Here is a 21,108-nt window from a genome sequence, read left to right as displayed (position 1 = left end):
TAGTTTGTGGGCCCTTTTTGTTGGTATGACGCAGTGTCGGATATTCTGTGCATTTGTGTTGTGTCTTTCGTCTGTTTTGGCTCTATTCCGGGTGTGGGTGCCTGCAATCCAAGAATCACCAAAACTCGTGGAAATGGTTAGTATTAAGCCCTATAACTACTTTTGGTGTTCGAAAGTTATGAAAAGATACAGGAGTTGACGACTTTATTTCTGACTTAAGGGCCATCAACAACACCCCCACACTTAGCCTTTGCTCGTCCTCGAGTAAAGAGGCGAAGACTAAGGTGGATGCAACTCCCTGGAAGAAACCTGCATACAAGTTATTCCAAGTTTTCTCCCAGACTTGTGAACTTTTTAAGTGTCTACCATGCTTACCTTGATAATTGAAACTTGGAACGGTTTAAACTTCAGGTTCCTTAGTCTCCCAAGCTTAGGTACTTAGGTTTTATGAATATTTTCAAAACCAAAACATAGCTTAGCTCCTCAGTTTGTAATCTCGATTCTCTCTTTTGCTTTTTGGATTCCTTACCAAGGCAGATCTTGCCTTTTCCTCCTACCTCTAGAAAGGCTTATGTGGAGCTCAGGGTAGGGAAAAGTTGCAGGCATTCCTGTTCCTCTTGTGTTGCCAAGTCAAAGACCGGATCCTTTAGGAGAAACAAGTCATAATCCTTGAGCAAGATGTGCAAGTGTGTGGATTTTGTGGATGATATATGAACTCCTTTCATGAGCTATTTCTCTCTTATTTTCTTTTGGACATGGGCTAACTTTTTTTGAAACACATTGGTCCTTCATGTGTCCACATTTCTTTTTTCTCCTTTTCTTTTTAAATACCTTGGACCTTCATGTGTCTATTTTTTAATAGCCCATGTCCTTTCAACTTGGAGAGAATAGCCATGAATATTATGGAGTTTTTATTCTGTGGATTGGATGCGCAACTTCCAGTGTAGAAGTTGGCAAAAATATGTGGAGTGTACGTGATCTTGATCATGGGAATATGAAATGCATCTCTCAAAAAGGGTCACAACAATTTGACAAAGCTCAAAGAGATAACAAGTTGCATATGTAGAAGATTTTAAGTTTGAACAATATATGACCTTGGATAGGAATTTTATAAACAAACGAGGAGCCATGCTATCAGAATTTTATTTTTAAAAGAAAATTCTAAGTACTTTGCAAGGGAGAACTAGGTTCCATTCATTTGAACCATATCGCAAAAGTCAATTACTAGATTAGCATGGGGTCCCTATCATGAATTGGTTCACAAGAATGAGATAAACACAAGGAATAAAGAGTATGCAAATTTTACCATGAAGTGCATGGAGTGCATGGTTCTTTTTTATTTTTTATTATTTTTGCGCAGGATTTTCTTTTTGGAACATAGGGGAAACAAGATTAGAGATGCAAACTGAGGTCCAGGAGGAAGATGGGCCGAGGTGGGCTCTCCTTGGGCTCGGCCGAACCCATGGGTCGGCCGGCCCAAGGGTGACTCCTCTGGCCTTGATCTTTTTGTGTGTGGCTTGTCTTGGTGTTGTGTGCTGAGTTGGGTGCGTGCTGCTCCCCCACACTGATCTTTTGCCTGTGATTTTATTCAAAAATACATGGAAACAAAACAAAACTCTGCCGGTTTGAAGACCGGGGAGTTGATCTCTTTATTCAATTATCAAATATGGGGGCACATTACAATTTGAAGGGAAATACATGAAAATAAATGCTGAAAGTAAAGTGGTAATGTGCCCAAAGGATACTGTGAAGGGTGATGTGCAATCTACTTGTTGCCCTTCTCAACTCGCTTTTCTAGGCGTTCTATCTTAACGCCTAGACCGCGGCGGAGAAGGTGTCTTGGCGATGTGCTCGGCCTCCTGGTCGACATCCATGACTGCAAGGGCAAGGTTTGCCGGCGAGGGCTCTCCCTCGAGGGTGAACGTGGACGAAGCTTCGTTGAACGGGACGATTGCCTTGCCGGCCATGGGGAATGATCAGAGTTGTGGAGGGGATGAGAGCAACAAGATCAAGATGGAGGTGAGGAAGAAAGGAGAAGGAGAGGATCATTTTAAAGCCAAAACCGGGAGAAAATTTCCTTTCTGCAGCCCGGCACGTATGGAAACGAGAAGTGGCCATTTGAGGGGATTCAAATATGAAATTTGAAGCGCTGCAGCTGCCAGGTGGGGTCGGCCGACCCAGGGGTTTGGCCGGCCCCATTTGGGCCCCTCTGGCTCTCATCTTTCTCTCACGTGTCAGGAGGCACGAAGTGACACCCATGCAAGTGGGTTTGGGTTTTATTTTGGGGCTGAGAAGTTTGATATGTGTCAAATTCTACTAAATTTATAACATCAAACTCGTCACTGGAGTTATATGGCATATGAAAAACTTTTAAGCGTTGGCCATTTACCTTGAACAACTTACCTTCGTCGTCTTGGAGTGTGACGGCTCCTTGTGATTAGGCATTGACGACGGTATATGGCCCCTTCCACTTGCTTCGGAGTTTTCCTTCGCCGAAGAGTTTAACCCTGGAATTAAATAATAGTACCTTATCTCCGGGTTTGAATTCCTTTGGCTTGATCCTCTTGTCGTGCCATCATTTTGTTCTGTCTTTGTTAATCTTGGCACTGTGGTAAGCCTTCTCTCTCCATTCTTCCAATTCTGCCAGTTGGATCTGTCGGTTCTTTCTGACTTGCTTCAAATCCATGTTCCATTGCGCGATGGCCCAGTGGGCTCTGTGCTCTAGTTCCACTGGCAGATGGCATATTTTGCCATAGACAAGCTGAAATGGGGACATTCCGATGGGGGTCTTGTATGCTGTCCTGTATGCCCAGAGTGCATCAGGCAACTTACTTTTCCATCCCTTCTCCATCTCGTTGACGGTCTTCTGCAGGATATTTTTGATTTGTTTTTTATGTCTCTGCTTGACCGTTGGTTTGTGGGTGGTATGGAGTGGCAATGTTGTGCTTGGCTCCCAACTCCCTGAGGTAGTTTCGGAAGGTCTTGTCGATGAAATGTGAGCCTCCGTCACTTATGACCATTCTCGGAGTTCCAAACCGAGGGAAGATGACTTCTTGGAACATCTTCCGGGCGTGTTTGGCATCGGCAGCTCTGCATGGTAATGCTTCCACCCACTTGGATACGTACTCCACTGCCACTAGTATGTACTCGCAATCCTGGGATTTTGGGAATGGTACCATGAAGTCAATGCCCCAAATATCAAAAAGTTCGACTTGAAGATTGTTTGTGAGGGGCATTGCATTGCATTGCAAGTTGTTATGCCGCCATGCATCTGGCATCTGCGACACCTTCGAATGAACTCTCTGGTATCTTCATACATTGTCGGCCAGAAGAAACCACTTTGCCAGATTTTTGCTTGCGTTCTGAATGCTCCATAGTGACCTCCATATGCTACAATGTGGCATTTCTCGATGATTTGTATGGCTTCTGCTGCGGGTACGCATCGTCTTAACAGACCATCTGAGCATACCTTGTATAGGTATAGATCGTCCCAAAGGTGTCGACGACTCTTGTAGATCAGCTTTTTCTTGTTCTCCCCTAGTGGCACATATCCTGCAACCATGAAGTTCACAATATTCGCATACCACAGGGTAGAGTCCATCACCTTTAGTAGCATGTCATCGCGTAGAAAGTCGTTTATTGGTGGTTCCTGCAAGTTAGTAACCTGCATACACGATAGATGATCTGCAACAGTATTCTCTACTCCTTTTTTATCTTTTATTTCAAGGTCAAATTCTTGAAGTAAGAGAATCCATCTTATTAAGCGTGGTTTAGCATCTTTCTTGGTGAGCAGGTATTTTAAAGCTGCATGATCAGTATAAACAATGACCTTTGCTCCAACCAAGTAAGACCTAAACTTGTATATAGCAAAGACAACTGCCAGGAGTTCCTTCTCTGTGGTTGCATAATTCAGTTGGGCTCATGTTAGCGTCTTGCTAGCGTAAGCGATTGCATGATGTTTTTTATCTTTGGTTTGGCCTAAGATCGCCCCAACAACAAAGTCACTGGCATCACACATTATCTCGAAGGGAAGGCTCCAATCTGGAGGTTGGATGATTGGAGCCGAGACGAGTGCCTTTTTCAAAGTGTTAAAGGATTTTAAGCACTCGTTGGTGAACTCGAAGGGCGCGTCTTTAGCTAACAGGCTTATGAGGGGTCTAGCAGTTTGTGAAAAGTCCTTAATGAATCTTCTGTAGAACCCCGCATGACCTAGGAAGCTACGAATGCCCTTAACATTCACCGGAGGTGGAAGCTATTCTATGACCTCAATTTTGGCTCTATCCACCTCTATTCCTCTTTCGGACACTAGGTGTCCGAGGACGATGCCTTCACGGACCATGAAATGTCATTTATCCCAATTAAGAACTAGGTCCTTCTCTTGGCATCTTTGTAAGACCCTGTCTAAATTTTCAAGACAATGATCGAAAGTTTTTTCATAGACGGAGAAGTCGTCCATGAAAACTTCCATGATTTCCTCGATCATGCCAGAAAAGATAGACATCATGCATCTTTGGAATGATGCAGGAGCGTTACATAGCCCAAACGACATCCTACGATAGGCATAGGCTCCGTAGGGGCATGTAAACATGGTCTTACTCTTATCGTCGGGATGGATGGGAATTTGATGATAACCTGAATACCCATCGAGAAAACAAAAGAAGGAATGTTTAGCTAGCCGTTCTAGCATTTCGTCAATGAACGGAAGCGGGAAGTGATCCTTCTTTGTGGCTGCGTTGAGTTTTCAGTAGTCTATGCACATCCGCCATCCTGTGACAGTTCATTGAGGGATTTGCTCATTTTTATTATTTTCAATGACCGTCATTCCTCCCTTTTTTAGTACTACCTGGACTGGGCTAACCCACTCACTGTGTGGCACGGGATAGATGATCCCGGCATGCAAGAGTTTCAGGACCTCTTTCTTAACAACCTCTTGCATCGTATGTTTGAGCCTACGCTGAGGCTCTCTGGAAGGTGGTTTTGTGGAATCCGTTGGAATACGATGCGTGCAGAGGGCAGGGCTAATTCCCTTAAGGTCTTGGAGCGAGTAGCCGAACACGGCCCTATGCTTTTCCAGAACAGCAATTAATTTTGCTCTCTCCTCGTCAGATAGCTTGTCACTAATGATGACGGGGGTTTCAGAGTTATCATTTAGAAAAGCATAGCGGAGTCTAGAAGGAAGAGGTTTTAGTTCTATGGGTTGATGAGGCGGTTGTTCATGAGTGGGTAACTCAATTGTTTCATCCTGATCGTCCTCTTCCTCAGTAAAGAGTTTGGCATCGTTTTCTAAGGACGATTCAGGAGTTTCTACGGGAAGAATGACTTCAACCTCATCAACTATTTCTTCTTGGGGTGTAGGTTCGGTCATGGAATCTTTTGACCGGAGGATTGGCAAGCTAATGTCCTTACCCCCAAGAGTGATGTCGAGTGTTCCTAAGGAAGAGATGTTTTGGAACATCTTCTCGACGGGATGCCCAATCAGAATGTCGAAGTCTTGGACTTTGAAAATATGAAAGTCTAGGGCAAGCTCAGTTTGATCGTACCAAACAGGTACGTCATGCAAGATTCTGATCCCTTCCATGGTGGAGCGAGGTCCACTCCAGAGGGATCTCAAGGTTGGGAGCAGTGGTTTGTCGCTTAGGTGGCTAAGCGCAAATGATGCAGACATGATGTTGGCCCTGACCGTGGGACTGTAGTGAGCGGAGACAGCAATTCCTTGGATGAAACAGGGAAGAGTATATAAGGGGGTTTGCAATCGAATTGCTTCGATCGACATCTCCCCTTCGTGTACCCATTCGCTGTTCATGACAACTGTCAACCCCTTAATTGCCTCTTGTAAGGAAGCTTTGTCTGGAGGGGTTACTGGGTCCCTGGGAACTGGAAGTCTCTTTTTGCGTGGATACATCGAGGTGTTTCCAAAGTTTTGGAAAACATCCTCCTCGATGTTGAAGGGAAACTCTGGAGGTTGAATTTCTTCTTCCTCCATTGTTTCTGGTTCGGGGGAAGATTCGGTGGTTGGTTCTTCAGGATCTGATGGTGGGTTTGTGGAATCAACCAATGGAACTTCCTCATGGCTTGAGGATTCCGCTGCCGGAAGGGTTTCTGTGAAGGATGTGTTCTCTAGGATATGATCTAGGAGAGCTTCTCCTTCGGCTGTGGTTTTATGGGTGAATGACCCTCCAACAGAGATGTCAAGCTATAGGGCAGATTCCTTGCTAAGTCCTAACCAAAAGTTTTGGAGCAACACGTGGTTAGGAATAGACAAATCTGGGCCAGCATGTGTAAGCTGTGAGAACCTTGCCCAGGCTGCACCTAAGGATTCCTTCTCGTCCTGACAAAAGTTGAGGATTTCTTTTCGTAGGGAAGCGATGCGAGAAATGGGAAAGAACGCGAGACAGAACCTATCTCGTAGTTCTTCCCACTCTCCGTTTACCTTTTCTATGTTATGGGCGTACCATTGCCTCGCCCTCTCACTGAGAGAGAAGGGAAACAACTTCCACCGAAGTGTTTCTTGTGCCATGCCTGCGATTGACAGACATGAGCACAGCTGCTCAAACTCTCGTAGGTGGTGGTAAGGATTTTCATTATCATGTCCTGAGAAGGTTTGTTCCCGAACCATGGCTATAAAGCCAAGGCGGAGCTCGAAGCTGGAAGCTGTGATTGGCTTCGACGATTGTGGTGGCTCTACGAACTCGCCCTTGGGAGCATAAAGATTTTGGATAGAAAGGTTTTCCATGATATAAGAAAAGGGTAAAAGAAAAGAAAAGATAAAAGAAAAGATACACGGGCAAACTAGGTCCGAAGATAACTACAGCAACCGTTCTCCGGCAACGACGCCATAAATGCTTGTTGGTATTTCTTAACGTTCACAGAATAATCCGCAAGCGCACGGAAGATACCGTTGTAGCACTTCACCCGGAAGTATTCAGGGTATCGTAATTTCCACAGGGAACAGATGTGTAACGATCTTCTAGCTAGTTTAACCCAGGAGAAGAAGAGGCAGGCAAGCTTCGGGTAGTGTGGTTTATCTAAGGTTAAAGATCAAGGCAAGGTAAACTTAGGCTCGTCACTTGTTTACTTCGGACAACCGGTTTGACCCAGGTATGTTAGGCACCTCCGGCTTGTGGTTCTACGCCGTACTCGAACAGGGGGGAGTGCACTAACCACGAAGCAGCTTCATAGCGGACCGACAAGGCTGTCACCACCTGCGGTCTACCCCGCAATACTGTGGGTCACGAGGCAAACAAAGGTAATCTAGGACCTAAGCACCATGCTTAAGGCTTCGACTATTTACTCTAGCGTTGCGCAGGGTTACCCATCTTTATCAGGGGCCCTCTACTAGAGCAACTTCTACGAGAACGGACGATGATCCCGTAAACAAATGAACAACTTAAGAATACTAAACCAAGAACTTAACGAAAAGATGAACTTCGGATACTTACTCAAATGATGCGTACCCGCCGAGGTACAAGACGAAGAGAGGCCGACACGTCCGTCTCTTCTCCGATCCTTCTCCCGCACACTCCCTCTACTCTACTAATACAAGTGGAGACCTACTACTACTTCTCCCCAAGTGGAGTGATGATGGAATGAGTGAATGACTTGAGAGGGTGTGTGGGGCTCCTTTTATAGCTCCAAAGGTCGGTTCCCCGCCATCAACAAATATGGGAACATGGATAACCGCCTTCTAGAGGATAAGAACGAGCTTCCCGCCAAATCTCAGCCTGGTTCACTGCCATGTGGGGTCGGCCGAACCCTGTTGGCCGCCTCTGGCCACCGCCTTCTGCTGGGTCTCTGCTTGGTGGGTCCTGATGTCAGATAGGTCGGTGCCGGGGCTGGATTGGTCGGTTTGGTCTAGTTTGTGGGCCCTCTTTATTGATATGACGCAGTGTCGGATATTCTGTGCATTTGTGTTGCGTCTTTCATCTGTTTTGGTTCTATTCCGGGTGTGGGTGCCTGCAATCCAAGAATCACCAAAACTCGTGGAAATTGTTAGTATTAAGCCCTATAACTACTTTTGGTGTTCGAAAGTTATGAAAAGATGCAGGAGTTGATGGCTTTATTTCTGACTAAAGGGCCGTCAACACGCAGCTACATCCATTTTCTCTTGTAGGAATTGGAGGGGTGGAGGAAGAGGAGGATGAACAAGACAATAGCTTTGATCACAATGATGAGTTATCACCACTAGTATAAAAACATTGATTTGTCCCAGTGAGCCAAGAATAGTCCTAGTTTCCCAAATGGGACCCCATTCCGGGACTAAAGGCCTCATCTTTTAGTCCCGGCGCATGGCTACGACCGGTACTGAACATTGCGAATTTTTTTTAAAAAAGCTTTGTGCCCTACTGTTGCCATGTTTGCGGTCGGCCACCGTGCTCGCCACCATCCAAGAGCTGCACCACGGCTCACTGCCGGCCACGGACCCCAGTTCCTTTCCGACGATACTGAGAAAAGAAAATGAAAACAAGATCATTTGATGAGAAAAAATAAAATACCACATCACGCACTACAAGAATTCTAATTTTTTATGACAAAAGTCCCCATGACGAGGACAAATATCGTCATATATTGTAAAATAATATGACGAAAAAAACAGTGGCATCATAAATTCATGAGACCTTGAACTATTTGTGACGACACTCTATATTATCTCACCTAAAGATGCCGTGTGTCGTCACAAAATACCGGCCGGCAGTAGCCGATCGATGGAATTGTATTTGTGATGACGTGGAGTGGTTTTTTGTGACCTTTTTGAAGCGTCATTGTTTTTTAATTTTGACATGACGGTCCCCATCGTCATTATTCAGCCATAGTCCTAAAAAAATAAAAATCGTGAATATACTCCCAGTAGGACTTTGACTATTTCGAATCATTCCCCAAAATCCCCCACTCCCACACGAGAGGCGACGGGCAGCGTTTGGGCGAGCGGAGCGCGGCTGCCGGCGAGAGGCTGGACCGAGCGTGGCTGCCGGCGGCGGGTGGGCCGGTGTTGCGTGGCGGCCGGGCGCAGGCGGAGGGGTTGGCGGGCGGCCAGGTGGAGCGCGGCGGCTGGCTGGTGGCGGATCTCGGCGTGAAGCTAGGGTTGACGGAGCGCGGCGGGCGGCGGAGCTTGGCGGGCTGAGCGCAGCTTGCGGGCGGGCGGAGCGTCGGAGGGGCCCGGTTTGGCGGCGAAGCGGAGGTCGGTTGGGCGGCGAGGCGCGCACGGCTGGCTGGCAGGCTGAGCGCGGTGGGCGGGCGGCGGAGCGTGGTGGGCGGGGTGAGCGCGGCTTGCGGGCGGGCGGGCCGACCGCGGCTCGTAGGCTGAGCGTTGTCTCGGCGGTGGCAGCTCCTCATCGCCCTAGGTGTGTCATTTTGGTAGTGCCCCCTCCTTGTCCCCCCCCTCTGTTGCCTTTCACTGTTGCTCACCTTCCCTCTTCAGTTGTCATGTCGCAGGAGTCCTCCTCAACCGCTCGAACTCGGCGGTCAAGCGCAGCTCGGGTTGCCCTGCAACCTGGACCCCTTGCTGTTGTTGCTGCAGTGCCTCCGCCCACTGCTGTCGATCTGCAGGCGCCGCTTGATGATATGACCGGTTTACCATTGATCATGTGCCCGACTTGCAAGGATGTGCGGGTGTTTGCTGCCACTACCATGAAGTCTCAGTATAATATTGGAAAGAGGTTTTTCAAGTACCCCCCGGCAAGGCTATGGAAATTTCAGTTCAGTGGTTCCCTGAATGTGCTTCCCTGAGAATGGTAGTGTTTGTAGCATTCAGTGCGTGCACTATTGGTGTTAAATTGTCTGTGGTTGTCATTTGGATGCAGGGGAGATGTTCCAGGTATTGGTTCGAGGAGGAATATGTGGTGTACCTTGAGGATCATGGTTATCTACTTCCAGCTTCCTCGACCATTGCAGCTGCTTCGACAACAGAAGTTCCTGAGCTGGTGGGAAAAATTGATAGCTTGGAGCAAAATCTGAATGAGATGAAGGAAGTGGTTGGCAAGAACAGGGAAGGCTTGGGAAGTTGCATTTGTCTTGTCTGTGGATGTGTGAATGTAACAATATTCGTGGTGTTGGCCACTGGCTTGGTTGTAGCTGTATTGAAGTAGGCAATTCTGATGATGTATGGGCCTTTGTGTTGAAGTTGTAGTGTTGAAGAACATGTTGTATTAACCTATTGTGGTGGACAGTAGTATGCCCTATGTATGTGCAATGCTGATGTATGTTGGAAATAAAGATCACTTTTGCTTTGATGTGAAAATTGTGTGGGTTGAAACTTTTGCAGCATCTATGTCACTTCCAATTACATTTTGTGTCAGATTTTGTACTTTCCATGACATGGCCTTGGGGTCATAAAAACCCAGAAATATATTTTAGGACAGATTCTGTGCATTCCATGACATTTTCATGTGTCATGAAAACACAGAAACCTTGGACTATATAGATATACATCATGTGAATTAAATCTGGACACTGTAACTTGGATCAGACATGAAGTATCCACTAAAAACAGAAACATTGCATATAAGGTCTTACAATCTCACAAATCGGATACAAATGTAGTAGAATAATTCAAATACAACAAAATCAATAATAGAAAAGTTCATGGTTCACAAATCTCTAGAAATGCAAAGGTCAATCAACATCACTATGTTCTCCTGAAGTGTTGCCTTCTTCTGGACTATGGTACTCAAGGTAGGTTTCATCTTCATTTTCATCTTCATCTTCGCGATCTGCTTCATCACCTTGAGCAATATGTTTTTGTCGACGGATGCTCTCGACGAGGTCTGTACTAATAGGGCTGCCTGGTTCATTATCCATGTGCAACAAATCCATATCTAGAGGAATGTCTCTCACTGCACCATCTGTAGATGAAATATGCTCCTCTTGGTATGCCTCTTGACATCTCATTTGTACTTGTTCATGGATTGGTTGGTTTGTGTGGGACTCTTCGACATCAAATATATGTCGGTGGCCAAATTCTTGAAGCACTCGCCAACATGGACCTAATTTTGTATCTTCCAAGAAAAATAATTGTGTAGCATCTGTGGCCATAGTGAAAGGATCATCCTTATACCATCGACCTGTGATGTTTATGCTCTTGAAGTAACCATCATCTTTCATCTGGTATGTCCTTCCCCCAAGATGGTACCATTCACATTGTAATAAGATAACAGTTCTACACCCTTTGCTGTTCCTACTATAACTCAACTCAATAATGTCTGTGATTGTCCCATAGAAGTCAATTGTGTCATCACCGTGAGTACCTGCAGTTTTGATGGTGGAGTTCTGTGTCTTCCTATGTTCGTCATGAGCCATAGTGTGGTACCGAACCCCATTGATTATACAGGCTGTGTACGAATGCATGCGCGGATCCGGCCCTCATGCTAGTGAGTACAAGTCTTCATCAACAAGTGTTGAGTCTTCGTATTTCAATTTGGTAATCTGTAGGTAAAAAACATACAGAATTAGTGATTTGAAAATGGATTGGATCATAAATTATGAAGTCATGTTGTAGAAGTAGCACACACATGATTCTCGAACCATGCAGTGAATTGTGTTGACATCATTTTTCCAACATCGTTGACCTCTTCTTGTTCTAATTGTGCCCTATACATGCTGCCAAGGAAGAAGCTAATTAGTTATTTTGTGACACTAGTATTGAATAAAGATGGCTGTAATAACATGAATTACTCACTCTTTGTATTCATCAACCTCTTCGCAGTTATTTAGAACAAACCAAATCATGGAGTCATAGTCTTTGTCTTGGTTATGAAGTTTTGAAGCACCCAACAGGTTAATACCATGACCAAAAATAGAGTAACCATTGGGTGAGATGTTCTCTTCTCCATCTAACTTTCTTTCAGGCCTAGTGAACCTACTAATGATGTCACTGAAATATGTTGAGCACTGGGTCATACACTCATAGGCAGTGTATGCCTCTGCAATAGATCCTTCAGGTCTTGCTTGATTGCGGACGAAACGCTTAAAGTTGCCCAACCTTCTCTCAATGGGATACATCCATCCATACTGCACCGGTCCCCTAAGGAGTGCCTCATTAGGTAAGTGTACTGCTAGGTGAACCATAACATCGAAGAATGCTGGAGGATAAATTTTCTCTAGCTTGCAAAGGATAAGCACAATATTTTCCTTCATCTGGTGTAGTGCATCAACCTTTAGAGTTTTGGAGGAAAGTTGTCTAAAAAAAAGTACCCAATTCAGTAATTACTTCGTATACGTCTTTGCGCACCAAACCACGAAGGCCAGTTGGTAAAATATGTTGCAGCATTATATGACAGTCATCTGTTTTCAACCCATGCATTGATCCTCCTCCCTCCATATTGATACATCTTGATATATTGGAGGCATAGCCATCTGGAAACTTAACATTGCTCACAAATTGCAAGAACTTCTTCTTGTCTTCTGGTTTTAGAACATAACAAGCTCTTGGCTTTGATGATGAACTACCACTGTCATCTAGCAAATGAAGCTCTTTTCTTGTACCTCTGTCCTCCAAATCTAGTCTAGTAGCGATGGTGTCCTTTGTCTTGTTTGGAATATTAAGTAGAGTTGACAAAATGTTTTCACATATGTTTTTCTCTATGTGCATAACATCAAGGTTGTATTGTAGCTTCAATTTTGACCAGTATGGTAAATCATACAAGCTAACCTTCAGATGCCATACTGGTTCATCTTCATTACGACGTTGTTTTCTTGATTTTGGCTTATCTGGATTCTTGCTTGGAACATAGCAAACTTCATCCAACCTTTCCATAACCTCATCTGCACTAAATTTCCATGGCTTCTCTCTTTTTTCATGCCTGCCATTGAAAGATTTGTTTGTCCTCCAAGCATGGTCGTTAGGGAGGAAATGTCTATGGTCTATGAAACCAATTTTGTTTCTAAGACATTCGGAGCATGGATTCTCATCACAGTGCACACATGCAAAGTAACCCTTAGTGGTTCTGCCTGACATGGTGCCTAATGCAGGGTAGTCATGGATTCCCCACAGAATCGCGGCACGCAGGCTGAAGTCTTTGCCTTCAACTGAATCATAAGTTTTTACACCCTTCCAAAGCTCTATCAAGTCTGCTATCAAAGGCTGCTATCAAAGGCTGCATGAACACATGGAAATCTTTGCCTGGTGATTTTTTGCCTGGAATTAGTAAAGCAAGCATATAATTGGATTGGTCCAGGCACATCCATGGTGGAAAATTGTATGGTACAACTATCACTGGCCATATGCTATATGAATTACTCATCTGACCAAATGGGTTAAATCCATCAGTAGCAATGCCTAACCTCAAACTGCGGGGATCATTTGCAAAAGACTTGAAAGTCTCATCAAAATCTTTCCAAGCTTCCACATCAGCAGGATGTCTCATTTCATTCTCAATGGGTACCCTCTTTTCCTTGTGCCATCTTGCATATTGTGCCCGCTGCTTTGACATAAAAAACCTTTGAAGGCGTGGAATTATTGGAAAGTAACGGAGGACCTTGTGAGGAACTTTCTTTCTGCCCTCCTTGTTCACTTTCCATCTTGTGAAGCCACAAATTGGGCAATGATCATCGCCTTCATGGTCCTTCCAAAACAAGGCACAATCATACTTGCACACATCAATACAAACATAACCAAAACCAATCTTCCGAAGCAGAGCTTTCATCTCGTTATAGGACTTAGGAAGTCCGGGCACATTCTTCAAAGATGAAGAAATCAACTCAAGGAATGCATCGAACCCAGATGTTGTTATCCGATTGTACACTTTTATATGCAACAGTTTAATAATGAATGATAGCCTAGTCTCCTCGATGCAACCTGGATAAAGTTCACGCTTTGCCTCTTTCATGAGTTGTTTATATAAGTTACCACCAAAGCCATGGCTTGCTGCATCGCGCAAATCTTGAATCAACCCCTGAACTCCCCTTGCACTGTCATCTACGACATTTTCGAGTTGTCCTTCCTCGTCAAGTGCTGCCTGGTCATTTCCGTCCAATGACATATCTTCAGGTACAATAGCGAGTTCTCCATCTTCATCTTGTCCAACATCATCTTCTTCCGCTCCATGGTGAACCCACCTAGTATAGCACCTAGACATACCATTGAGTTCGATATCCTCGTGTACATCATCTAGGCTTTTCTCTATCTGGTTCAGGCATTTTCGGCATGGGCACTTGATTTTCTCATCTACACTATATCTACCTCTGACATATTCCATGAATTGCAGAACACCAGACAAAAAGGCCGGCAAAAATAGTGCACTATTATAAATCCAACTTCTATCCATCTCGAACTGGATAAAATTAGGTGCAAAGAGTAACAAATCCATCATAAATCCCTCGACTAAAGTAAAAACACTAGAAGAAAAATCTAAATCGAAAGATGTACACATCGATTTGCTCACCTTTTTTTGTGAGCCACTGAGCTCACCTTGTGGGGGTGGTTGCCGTGGCTGCTGGTGGGCAGTGGAGCAGCTCGTTTTGCCGAACAAGATCCACCGCGGGTTCGATGGGTTCGAGGGAATGGGTGCGAGATGCAGGTAAGGGGAGGGGCGGCAACTGCAGATGATTTTTTGCCGGTGAGGCAGCACGTGCAGGTCGGCGGTGTGGCAGCACGTGCAGATCGGCAGCGAGCTTGCAGGTGCTAGTCGCCGGCGAGGCAGCAGGTTGGGGCGGCGGGATGGCTAGTGCAGTGGCCGAGCAGCCACACTGAGCTTCGTAGCTAAGTTTTTTTTAAAAAAGATATAGAAACTGGCAGCATAAGTGAAGTACCCCTACTATATATGACATGTGGACCCAGATGTTATTTAGGCTTGAGTGCCAAGTGGTCCACCGTATCAATGACATGTGGGCCAATATCTTCATTAGCCTCTCTTGCTCCCTGTGAATTGCTCACACATTTGTGTTTTTAATCCGTGGCAAAATGTTGTAATAAGTTTTTCTCCTACATACTATCTCAAAATCTGATGCTTTTTTTATAAAAATTTCTAAAATCATGATCTGTCAAATTGTTGTGTTGATTTTGGTCATATTTTCTTATTACAAAGTTTGAACGATTAAAAAGTTGAATTTAAAAGAATATACAACATCAAACCATAATTTGAAACTCCAAATGACTTCAAGTACAAAAGTCATGAACACGAGAGTTGTTCGACTCATGAAGACCAACAATTGTTATTTTGGCCATTTGCCCATTTGACAAAGTGAAAGTAAAGTAGTTCATAAAATTTACAATCTCTCTTATAGTTCCATGAACTATAAGTGAGATATGTCATTTTCATGAACAAACTTACAACCACTTTGTCGAATGAACAAACTACCAAAAAAAAAGTGTGCATTTTCATGAGGTGTGCAATCTTTGTGTTCATCACTTTTTAATTTGAAAGTATTTAGTACACCAATTTTTTGTCTAAAGACCTAATAGAACTCAAAGGGTTACTGACAAGTGGACCTGTTGCATCAGAACCAACTTTGCCCTAGTCTAGGACCGGCCACCGACAATCCGGCTCCACCCGTCAGGCCAAAATTTTCACTGCCGCACCTAGCTCTCTCCCGCGCTATCCCACTCGCCGACACACGGGACCCACCCCACTTCCCGCTCAAGCCATCCAAACCCCCTCCCCCCCTCACCTTATCCTCTTGCCCGGTCAGACAAAGGGGAAAAATCCCCGCAGACCCGCGCAAACCCTAGCGCCGCCCCGCCGCCGCTCGCGCCCCCTCGCCACCGCTACTCGCGCCCACCACCCCGCTGTCCCTGAAGCCCACCACGCCAACTAGCATGGCCTCCTCCTCCCTCCCCGCAACTTAGCGGTGCCAAGCGCGGTTCCACCTCAACGCCGGAGGCCGGCGAGCCCCGTCGACGTCCTAAACGTTGCTCCGACAGCGTCGCCCGACAACATCCACATGCACTTCTCAACGCCGGCTGTACTCTACTTCCTCCTGCTCCAAAGGTACTCTACTTCCTCCTTCTCCTCCATTGCTTGTGTGTTCTACTAATTGTTCGAGACGTTTGGTTCCAGTGCTTGTGTGTTTTGCTAATTGTTCTCTGTCTGACTAATAAAACTTGCCCATGGCTGTACGTAACTTGCTATGTTATTCTTGATTGTTATTTTTCCTTCTTTCTAAGATTTCAAAGAATATTGATTTGTTAGTTCTTTTCCATCTCTTTTACAGAAACTGAATCCAGTTTCTGCTCTCTGTGCGTTTGATGAAACTAAGTAAGAAATGACAAAAACCCAGTATGAGCTGGACAGGGATGAAAGGGTAAGGGATATCGAGGAACATTTTAAGTCTCTTGGCATTCCAATATTACCTCAGGAAGTTAGAGATGTTATTTCCAAAAAGGAAAAGTGCAAAAGGAAGATAGTAGTGTCTGACAATAGCGATTCTAACAAAGAATATGACCCATCCTCTGACATTGATAACCAATCTGAGAGTGATGATGACCTAAATAATGAGGATAATACTGAGGTGAGATGCATTACTAGTCCAATTAACAAGTATCTTGTCAGTCTTTTTCAATCATGTACTTCATTATAGTCATTTAATGTACTTCACACTTGTTCCTTAATTGATAAGATGCATGTTTCTCTTGGCAGGTAGGAGCGATGGTTCCAGGAACTCGCCCTCAGCAGAAGAAGCAAAAGATGGCACAAATGGCGGCTGTAAAACAGTTGCCACCGCGCACGCCTACCAGATTGACTAGGCAACAGGCAGCCATGCCTTCGCCTGGAGGTTGTCCACCACCTAGGGAAAGACTGCCCTTGCCTCCTAAGACCACTTCGAAAGCCAACCCTAAAACTAATCCCATTTCCAGTGCCAGCAAGCTGCCTAGTCCTTCTAGATTACCCAGAAACAGTCAACCCGTATCTGCGCCTGGTGGAAACACTGAGCATAGTACTCCTACTCCTACACCCACTCGTGCCCTATTTCCGCAACTTACTCCCACAACTAGTGTTAACCAATCATATCCTATAGAAACCTCGCCAGGTGTACAGAGCTCTAGGCAAAGCAACGACATCAATGACTCAAATGACCTAGTTGATGCCGATTCAGAGGGTCATACAAATGAAGGAGAACCAGTTGGTGACTTAGTTCCAGGTAATCAATATGCGTTTCCAACCATTATTATCTACATTCAATATCTACATTTGTGGATGCTATAATAACCCAGTTTGCATGTTGTTTGCCAATGCAGCGCCCCGAAAGGAAGTCCGCAAGAAAACCATTGGGGTTGGCTTAGAGAAGATGATAAAGAGAGGAAACAAGCTGGCTATCCAAGTGGCTGAAGGGAAGAAAAGACCTGATGTCCCACTTCAAGCTGCGAAGCTGGTATCAGAAACTGGTGTAGCTCTTAGAGACAAGCTGCCTATCTACACATCTTGGAAGCTTTATGAAAGAGATGGGGGCCCAGCAGAAGTACAAAAAGTCCTTGACAAAGTGGCGGTGAGACACCTATTTCACTACAACTACTTTCTTTCATTACTAGCTCTACTCCCATGTAAGGAATTTTTTCTAATAAATGATTTGTGTGGCTGCAGAATAGGTTGGATGTCGATGTTAAGAATGAGGGACCAAGTAAATCTGCATGCACTGATATCATTAAGAAGGGAGTAAGGCAGCAGAGGTATCACCTAAAAAGGAAGTACTTCGATGAGTCCCTGACAAAGGAACAGCTGTTGGCCAAAGAACCTCCACGTAAAATGAAGAAAGAGGAGTGGATCAAGCTCGTAGAGTACTGGTGTGACCCAAAGAATCAGGTCCATGCCCTGCATCACTGCTTTTGTTAATATGCAATCAAACTGTGCATGTGAATTAAAAGTTTGTATTGCATTTGTGGTGCAGGAGACATTTGCAAAGAATAAAGTAAATCGAGGCAACGTGCACCTTCACCAAAAAATGGGTTCTAGGTCCTACATAGCCCATCAATACAGCCTGGTAATACTATTGCTTTCACTTTTGGGGTACTATACTACACACTTTTGGGTTGCTTTTGGGTTGTATGTTCAAATTCTTTATGTCGTTATTTTGTTCTATATGCACACTGATTGCCTGGTGTTGGCCTGGATCCTTTTGTTACTACGCAATGCAAACTGAGATGTGTGCTTCAAAGTAATTCAAGGCTTTTACATGCTGCAGAGGCCTAAGTACAACAACTGTGAGCCAGATGCTGTAGAGTTCTTTGGGGAATGTATGAATAGTCAAAAAAATGGTCGCACTCCTCTTGCCAATGATATATATGTAAGTTCCAAAGTGATTGGATACATCTGTTGTACTAAAATACATGCCTGTTTCGACACTGTTCTGCGGCCTTGTTATGAAGTGCATTCTTTTTATGTAGGAACGAATGATGGCAGAGAAGAATAGAGAGCCAGAAGAAGGAGAAGCAAAAAAGTCCCCCTCCAAGATTGTTGATGAAAGTCTTAGCCAGATCAGCCGCTCATCCACATTTCTTCCTAACATTGGTGTCCCTCGACCGTCAAAGACTGGTCAGTCCTCATCGACAGCAGCACAAGCACGCATGCAAGCTCAGTTTGAGGCAGCCCTCCAAGCTGAAAGAGAGGAATCTGCTAGGAAGCAGGAAGAGTTGAAGGCACAGCTTCAAACTCAGCAGGCCGCACTCGAAGAAAACCAAAGTTTGTTGCGGCAGACCCAAGAGCAAGTGAGGGGGATGACTATCAAGTTTGAGGAGACTAATGAGCTGCTGCGAGCTGTCCTGAAATTTCAGAAAGAATGAGGTATGAATGCAGTTTCTGAGGATGAGGCCTTTGCCTAAGCTTTTCTACATTGCTTCAACTTAGTCTGTGCTTGGAACTTTGTTAGAACTATGCGCCATCTGGTTGTATGTTATATTCTGCATATATTTTTATGTTTGCTGGAACCTGGAACTATGTGCCGGAACCTGGAACCTGGAACTATGTGGTTGAACAAGTATGCTGCAAGTTTGTGGTTGGAACATGTGTATGCATGATGGCTTCGGTGAATTGTGTTATCACTTGGGATGTCAATCTGTGAATTCTCAATGATTTATGAATTGTGATGTCAATCATGTGGATGATGGCTTTGATGATATATGTGTATTATACTTTTGTGTGTTGTGATGAAAGATCAGTGTGTTGTCACTGAATATGCATGCCACGCTCGTCATAAATGAAATGACAATTTGTGACGCCACACATCCGTCTACAAATGTGAATAAATACCATACGAAACAGTACAAAACATGACAAAATATAACTATCACATAATCTACAAAACCATACATGACGACCTTGTGGCGTCATAAAAAAATCCAAACTGGTTCTTTGGCTGACCATTTGTGATGACTTGTACATAACGTGACGCGTTGACTAACTAATATATGACAGAATCAGTTGTCATAAAAGGTAATAATGTGTGACGCTATAAGGATTCCGTCACAAAAGGTACATACATTTTGTGATGACGGACCATAAAACCGTCACGAGGTACATTATGTGACGGTCGTTTTGTGACGACCTCGTGACGCGGGGATTTTTGTCATAACATATTTTTTATGACCAATTTTGAACTTTATATGATAGATTCGGTTTGTCATACAAGCCAAGAATTCTTGTAGTGACGGGACCTTGACTTGCCTTGGTCCGAGCAGCCATCGGTGTTCTGAACTGCTCGGTGCAGACCCGAGCCACCGCTGCTTATTGCAAGCGCGGCTCGTGCACTCCAGAGCCGCCGCCTCGCTGCTGGTGTTGCTTGACATGGGCCTGCGTTTCCGCCGCCGTGTGGTCAATTTTGATCCAAAATATTTTCATGATCGTTGTACTACCTACATAGTCAATTTGGTGGTTAATGATGGTTTGGAGCCAATAGATTCATCAATAAGTAGTCTTAGTAACACGGTGAAGTATTTCAAAAAATCACCATCTCGTATGTACAAGTTTATTGAAGTTTGCAACAATTGCTCCATAGTCCATACAAATTGGAAAAGGGCTAGCTCTTGATGTTAAAACAAGGTGGAGTTCCACATATAGAATGCTAGAATCTTGTGTTGGTTATAAGGAAGCATTTTTTTATTAGGCTGAAGTGGACCATAAATATGCTTGGAAACCTACGCAATCTAAGTGGAAATTGTTTGAAAAACTTAGACCAATATTGGAAAAAAATGAGTGGGGCAACCATAGCCTTTGCCGGATCAACCTACCCAACTGCCAATGTTTTCTATCCTTATATAGTCAATGTTAAGATTGTATTGACAGAGGCACACAATTCTAAAGATACTTATTTGATGAGTATGGCTGATGCAATGTTGGGCAAATTTGATAAGTACTGGGTGGAGAAAAACAATTTAATGGTTATTGCTACAATACTTGACCCTAGATTCAAGATGAGGTACATTACTTGGTGTTTTGGAGAGATTTATCATCCATGTAGGTGTATCAATGAGCTTGATGAAATCAATAAGTAATTGGAAATGTTGTACAAGAAGTACAACAAGCTGCTGGTTGATAGTGGCAATGATAAAGCTCAATGTAGCGCTCAAGTTCAAGGGATACAACTAACTCATTGGCTAGTGTTGTTTCATCCGGATTTCAGTCATTTTTGCAGTCTAGTGCTACATAAGTGTTAAAGTCTGAGTTGCTTATCTACCTTGAAGAAGCAAATGGGTCGGCTCGGAATATAGCCGACGGGAAAACTACTCGATTGCTAGTGTGTCGTGCGTTGAATCGGAATGGTCTAGCACACAATGACTTGAGAATTTAGACTGGTTCGGGCCGGAAATGCCCTACGTCCAGTATGGCGGTGGTTCTCTTGCTCTATTGCTCGAGCCCAGGTGCTCAAAGTTGGAGGGAAGCTTACAAGCTTTCAAGCAGTGGACTGTTCTCTCGAATTCTTCCGAATCCAAAAAGCCCCTCTCCTACGTGGGGGGCTTTCCCTTTTATACTTCAAGGTGGGGCTCCCTATTTACATATTTCTATCGTGATATCTTGGTCTGCCTGGGGGTCCTTCGTCTTCATCAGTCGGCGAGTCCCGCTCGGTCGGTCGGGAGTGGAGAGGCCGTGTCTGGTTTTTTTTCTTGGGCGACGGGTTGTCAAGATGTTGTCCCGTCTTGGTCAGTTGGAGTGGCTTCAGCACTCGGTCAGGGCTTGGCGGTTGTCTTCT

At 44.6% G+C, this 21,108-nt stretch overlaps 1 pseudogene; it reads right to left on the bottom strand.

The window, feature by feature from the left end:
* Positions 1 to 9,398: 9,398 nt before the first annotated feature.
* On the bottom strand, positions 9,399 to 9,854 carry LOC120669167 (annotated as a pseudogene).
* Between the last annotated feature and the right edge of the window lie 11,254 nt (positions 9,855 to 21,108).

The sequence above is a fragment of the Panicum virgatum genome, chromosome 4N (assembly GCF_016808335.1).
Source record: "Panicum virgatum strain AP13 chromosome 4N, P.virgatum_v5, whole genome shotgun sequence".
Classification (NCBI taxonomy): Eukaryota; Viridiplantae; Streptophyta; class Magnoliopsida; order Poales; family Poaceae; genus Panicum; species Panicum virgatum.
Note: the sequence above shows the minus strand (reverse complement) of the source record. Positions and strands in the feature narration are given on the sequence as shown.